We start from the raw sequence: 6071 nt of genomic DNA, 5'->3' as shown, positions 1-6071 counted from the left end.
GACATATTGCCCCCAAGGGAGAGCTCCCGAAGACTAGGTCTGCAGTTACTCGGGGAGGCCTGTTATGTTTGTCTGTTAGATGAAAGGGTATCGCACTACCTGTTTGGAGGGTTAGCGTGGGTGGGTACATTTCTGGTTATGTTGGCGAGCTGGATGCAGATGAATACCACATATAATGGCGGAGATAAAACATATCCTTAGGGAGATGCAGGCAGAGTACAGAGGAATATTGGGACGTGGATCAGATTTGGACAACAATGCTGTTAGACCTGTCAGCCCTTTGGGTGGTCCCTCCTCATCATTATTTATTTTGTCCCACTTTTGCCTCAAACCCTGTTAGAATTTTTCCTTTTTGGGAACCACCAGACTTTTTAGTATTGATGCAGATTCAGGGAGCCATTTTATCTACCCCTGGAACTTCTGTCTGAGGGCCTGGAGCACAAAATGGTGGCCACCTGTGACATCATCAGAACCCACTGGAACCTACTAGAACCTTCTGCAACATTCTGGAACCCTGTGACAGTTGGAGGCGGTTTGGAATGTTGGGAAGCTAAGCCAGAGTTGACAGTTGGAGTTGGCAGTTGGCACCTGACTGGTGAAGAGAGAGGAGCAGAAACCTGAAGGAGGAAGGAGTGAGGCAGCAGGGGTGGAAACTTGTGCCTGGAGTGGGGTCCATAAACCCACCCTTGATACTAGTCCCTACTGACTGAGCCCAGCCTGGAGCCCTGTGTGGGACAAAGCAAGAAAAACCATCTTAAGGACCTGGACAGCAGGAACAGGCCTTAGAAGTAAAGAAAAGCAAGAATCTGACCTGTTTATTGGTTTCCCTGGAATCCGACGTCGAGAAGCCTGAGACCGGGAGCCCGAGGTGGAGAAGCGGCGCTGACTGGGAAGCAGACGTCGTACCCGGAGCCGCCAGAGGTCGAGAGAGGGTGCCGACGGAGGTCGTGGAGAGTACCTGAGGTCGAGGAGGAAGTCACCCGAGGTCGAGTGAGCGGCGTCGACGGGGGAGTGAAGTCCGCCCTCCGGAGTTGCCGGAGACCGAGGTGAAGCGTGCCGGAGGTCGGGAGTGGAGATCGCACTCCGGAGTCGCCGGAACCTGAAGAGAATCGTGCCGGAGGTCGGGAGTGGAGGTCGCACTCCGGAGCCGGCGGAAGTCGACATCGAGCCAAGACAGCCCGACGTCATCGAACCGGAGGTCGACATCGAGCCGAGGCCGCCGACATCGAACCGGAGCTGCCCGAAGTCGACATCGAGCCAAGACAGCCTGACGTCATCGAACCGGAGGTCGACATCGAGCCGAGGCCGCCGACATCGAACCGGAACCGCCTACCGGCGTCGTCAAGAACTGACATTGCGCCGAGGCCGCCGACATCGAACCGGAACCGCCTCACGGCGTCGACACGACTCCAGCGGCGTCGGAGCTTCATAAAAAGGGCAGTAAGTGGAATAGAGGGCGCCTAAGGCCCTGTGGAGCCCTGAGAGACTAACCTAGGGTGCTGGAACCAGCTTGATTGTGCCAGGGGTGAGCTGAGACTAATACAGAGGGGTTGTGTAGTGTGGGAGAGCCAGATCTCTAGATTCCCCCTTGATCTACCTCAGTTTAGGCCTCAGCCTTGTCCAAGCCAGGGAGTATACCCCTCAGGCCATCCACCTAACTACAAGCTGTGACTGGGCCAAATCAGCCCATAGTATTTTAAATGTGATCTGATTTTACAAATGTCATTGTTGGCTGATATTATTTATTGAGGGTACTGTATTTATTGTATTTATCTAAGTTATTCCTGTGATGTATTTATTGTCCTGAGCTAACTTATTCCTGCACAGTATTTATTGCCTCACAGTATTTATTTGACCTGAACCTATTTATCGCACCTGTAAAGTGTTACTATTTATTTGACCTGCACTTTTTAAGAAGAAGCCTTGTGTACTGTGATTGTATTATTATTTATTTAATCAGCAACTAAGAGAAAAGAAGATAAAGAGATATATTTTCAGTATAATTTTTAAGGTGTAGTGTCGTTTTTGGAACGGATGCACGCATGGTTATTGTGTGGGTATAACGTATGCTTAACACGGTGCCTGACCCCTGACCACTCGAGCCAAGCTACCACTGTGTATGTCTGGAAAGACCCCGTTACCACCACCATTTCCGGTGTGGGAGTGGGGTTTTTCTAACATATTTGGTGGCAGCGGCGGGATAGAGCTGTGCCTACGTATACTCGACAATAACTGTGGGTAGTCCATAGGCCTACACCTGGAGCTTTCTCAAAGCGGCCTTCCTAATTGTGAGTTTTTGTTTTTCCAAATTTACTCTGGTGGTGGGAGGAGGTATTATATAAGGTACCCCCCTGCATAGCTTCTGCAAATAACTGTCCTCTGACCTGAGTGGGCAAAATGGAGTTTGTGCTAGAAGACCTGGAAACCTATACTGTAGCCCAACTCAGGGAGTTTTGTCAGCGGGAGGGGGTGTATTGTCCCCCAGGAGCAAAGAAGGGTGCACTCCAAACCAGCTTAAGGGCTTGGGGGGAGGCACGACGAGAAATCAAGGCTGAGGAGGAGGACAGGGATAGAGAGCCCGACAATGAGGGAGCTGGTTTGTACCAACCTGAGGTGGGGAACCTAGTAGCGGGGCCCAGAACCATTTCCAGGAAGGGCAGCACTGTCTCTAGCGGTGGCTTATCTGAAGTGGAGTTAACAGACCGGAGGGAGAAAAGACAGCTCACATGGGACTTAGCAAGGCTGGAGAAAGAGAAGGAGGAACAGAGGATGGCTCACGAGTTAAGGCTGAAAGAGATAGATCTTCAGATCCTAAGAGTCGGGGCACACACTGTTCCTAATGGTGGCAGCAAAGACCAAGAAATCACCCGGGAACCCAAACCCTACCTGCCAAAGGACATAGTAGCTAGCTATGGAGTGGGTGACGATATCGCCAAGTGGCTAGCGGCCTATGAGGTCTCGTTAAGGGCCCATGGGGTTCCAGAGAAGTACTGGGGAGGGGGATTGTACAAGTACATGCCTCCAGCTGGTAGGGATGCATTATTGGCCCTAGAGGAGGATGAGCAGACCCACTACCCCACCATGAAGGTGGCGCTCATAAGAAAGTTTGGACGTACACCCGAAAAGTACAGACAGAAGTTCCGGGGTAGTCACAAACTGGGCACACAGAATTGGGTGGACTTCCTGGACTATGCAAAGAAGGCACTAGAGGGTTGGATTCAGGGCAGTGAAGTGAGGAACTACGAGGGGTTGTTTGATTTAGTACTGAAGGAACACCTGCTCGAAAAATGTTTCCCTGAACTGCGTCAACACCTGGTGGATAGCAAGCTGACCAATCCCCGGAAGCTTGCTGAGGAGGCGGACATTTGGGCTAGTACCCGGGTGCCCACAAGGGGGACTGGAGGGGATACTCAAAAGGCCGGACAGGGCGCCCCCCAGAAGAAAGAGGGGGGGGAAAGAAAAAGGAGTTCTCCAAAGGCCCCCAAAATAATTTCCAAGGTAAGGGAACAGGATTCACCCCTAGGGCTAACCCACCCAGAAACCCTAATCCTGGCCAGAGTCAGCAGCCAAGGGTTGTCCATTGCTACGAGTGCGGTGGCGTTGGACACTACAAGGGAGATGCGAAGTGCCCGAAACGACCACCCCCTTCCATTGGAGGAAAGACCCCCGGAGTAGCTAGTGCAGTGCTCGGGGAGGAGATGCCCTTAACTAAGGGAAGGGAGTGGGCGGGTGTCACTTTAGTGTCCCTGGGAGAACGGGAGATGGTTCCTAAGATCCAGGTGCCCGCAAATACCGTAAAGTATGGGCAGTGGGTCACCATCAACGGCCAAAGAGGGGAGGCTCTGAGAGACACAGGAGCCAGTATGACTATGGTACGTAGCCAACTGGTGTCTCCAGAGCAGGTAATTCCCGATGTACTCCACCCAGCCGCGATGGCTGACGGCAGAACAGGCCACTATCCGGTGGCCGAGGTTCCCTTTGAATGGGAGGGGGTTGCAGGTTCACTTCGAGTTGCCGTAAGCCCTGCCGTGCCAGTTGATTGTCTGCTGGGGAATGACATGGAGCACAATGCTTGGAAGGAGGTGGAATATCGGACTCATACTGAGATGCTGGGTACACCTGACTGGGTCTGTGTCAGCACAGGGTCCGCGACTACCCGGAGAGGGAGTTCGTTTCGGCTGGAGCCTGGAACAAAGGCCCAGCCAGCTGCCAGTCAAGGGAGGAACCGAGGACAGGAAGAGCCTGCCTCGGCGTCCACACCCCGTAGGACGGATAGGCCACCGGAGGTGGTGGACCAGGAGTCTGCGGTGGGGGATGTTACCAAACTGGAGGACCTACCCATCCCGGCCGAGTGGCACGTGGAGGGAGGCCCGTCCAGCGAGGAATTCTGCCAGGGCCAGAGGGAGTGCCCTACCCTTGAGGGGCTAAGGCGTCAGGCCCAAGCCCAGGCAGCAGGGAACGTTGAAGGGAACTACAGTGTTTACTGGGAGGATGGCCTCCTCTACAGTGAACCCAAGGCACCCCTACATGGATCGTCACGAGCCTTGGTAGTCCCTCAATGTTATCGAGCCTTCCTTCTGGAGTTGGCTCACGAGATCCCCTTGGCAGGACACCTGGGGCAAGACAAGACCTTCGCCCGTCTTGTCCCACACTTTTATTGGCCTCAAATGAAAGTGTCGTCCGATACCTACTGCTGGACATGTGTGTCTTGCCAAGCCAGTGGGAAAACAGGGGTGAAGCTGAAAGCTCCCCTGGAACCACTTCCTGTCGTTAGCACCCCCTTTGAAAGGGTGGGCATCGACATTGTGGGTCCGTTAGATCCGCCCACGTCAGCTGGTCACAGGTTTATCCTGGTCCTGGTGGATCATGCCACACGGTACCCAGAGGCAATACCTCTGAGGACCATAACAGCACCTGTTGTGGCTAGGGCCCTGATGGGAATCTTTACCCGAGTGGGTTTTCCCAAGGAAGTTGTGTCCGACAGGGGGACCAACTTCATGTCAGCGTACATGCGGGCCATGTGGAAGGAGTGTGGAGTGACCTACCGGTTCACAACTCCTTACCACCCCCAGACCAATGGTCTGGTGGAGAGGTTTAACAAAACCTTGAAAGGCATGATCAGAAGTCTGCCTGAAAGCCTGCGGAGGAAATGGGACGTCCTCCTACCCTGTTTATTGTTTTCTTACAGGGAAGTGCCACAGAAGGGAGTGGGCTTCAGCCCCTTCGAGCTTTTGTATGGGCACCCTGTACGTGGACCTCTCAACCTGGTGAGAGACGGATGGGAAAGAACTCCCAGAAAGCTTCCCCAGGACGTGGTGAGCTACATGCTGGCCTTCCGGAGCCAAATGGCTAAGTTGTGGAAGCAAGCTTCTGACAACTTGGAAGCCAGCCAAGCAGTAATGAAGGCGTGGTATGACCACAATGCTCACCCGGTGGAGTTGGAGCCTGGCCAGAAGGTGTGGGTGATCGAACCCGGAGAGCTTAGCGCCCTCCAGGATCGCTGGTCAGGACCCTTTGAGGTGTTGGAGAAGAAGGGTAAGGCTACCTACTTGGTGGATCTTAAAACCCCTCGTCAGCCCCTACGGGTGCTGCACGCCAACCGCCTCAAACCCCACCACGAGAGGCCCGAAGTCATCTTGATGATGGTGACTGACGGAGCAGAGGACGTGGAAAGCGAGCCTCTCCCCGATTTGTTTGCGTCTCAAGAGAAGGATGGGTCGGTGGAGGGAGTGATTCTCTCCCCATCTCTAACTCCTGAACAGCAGGAGGACTGCCGCCAGGTCCTGGGGCAGTACTCTTCGTTGTTCTCCCTTGTCCCGGGTAGGACTCACCTGTGCGTCCATGACGTGGACACAGGAGACAGCCCACCTGTGAAGTCCAAGATCTACCGGATGTCAGACAAGGTGAAGGCCAGCATTCACAGTGAAGTCACTAAGATGCTGGAGCTAGGAGTGATCGAACCTTCTAGCAGCTCCTGGTCCAGTCCGGTGGTGTTAGTACCAAAAGCTGCACCACCGGGTGCCCAACCGGAAATGAGGTTCTGTGTGGACTACCGGGGACTGAATTCAGTA

This window comes from Triturus cristatus, chromosome 2_2, assembly GCF_964204655.1.
Source record: "Triturus cristatus chromosome 2_2, aTriCri1.1, whole genome shotgun sequence".
Classification (NCBI taxonomy): domain Eukaryota; kingdom Metazoa; phylum Chordata; class Amphibia; order Caudata; family Salamandridae; genus Triturus; species Triturus cristatus.
The sequence above is the reverse complement of the archived record's forward strand: the minus strand, read 5'-3'. Positions refer to the sequence as shown.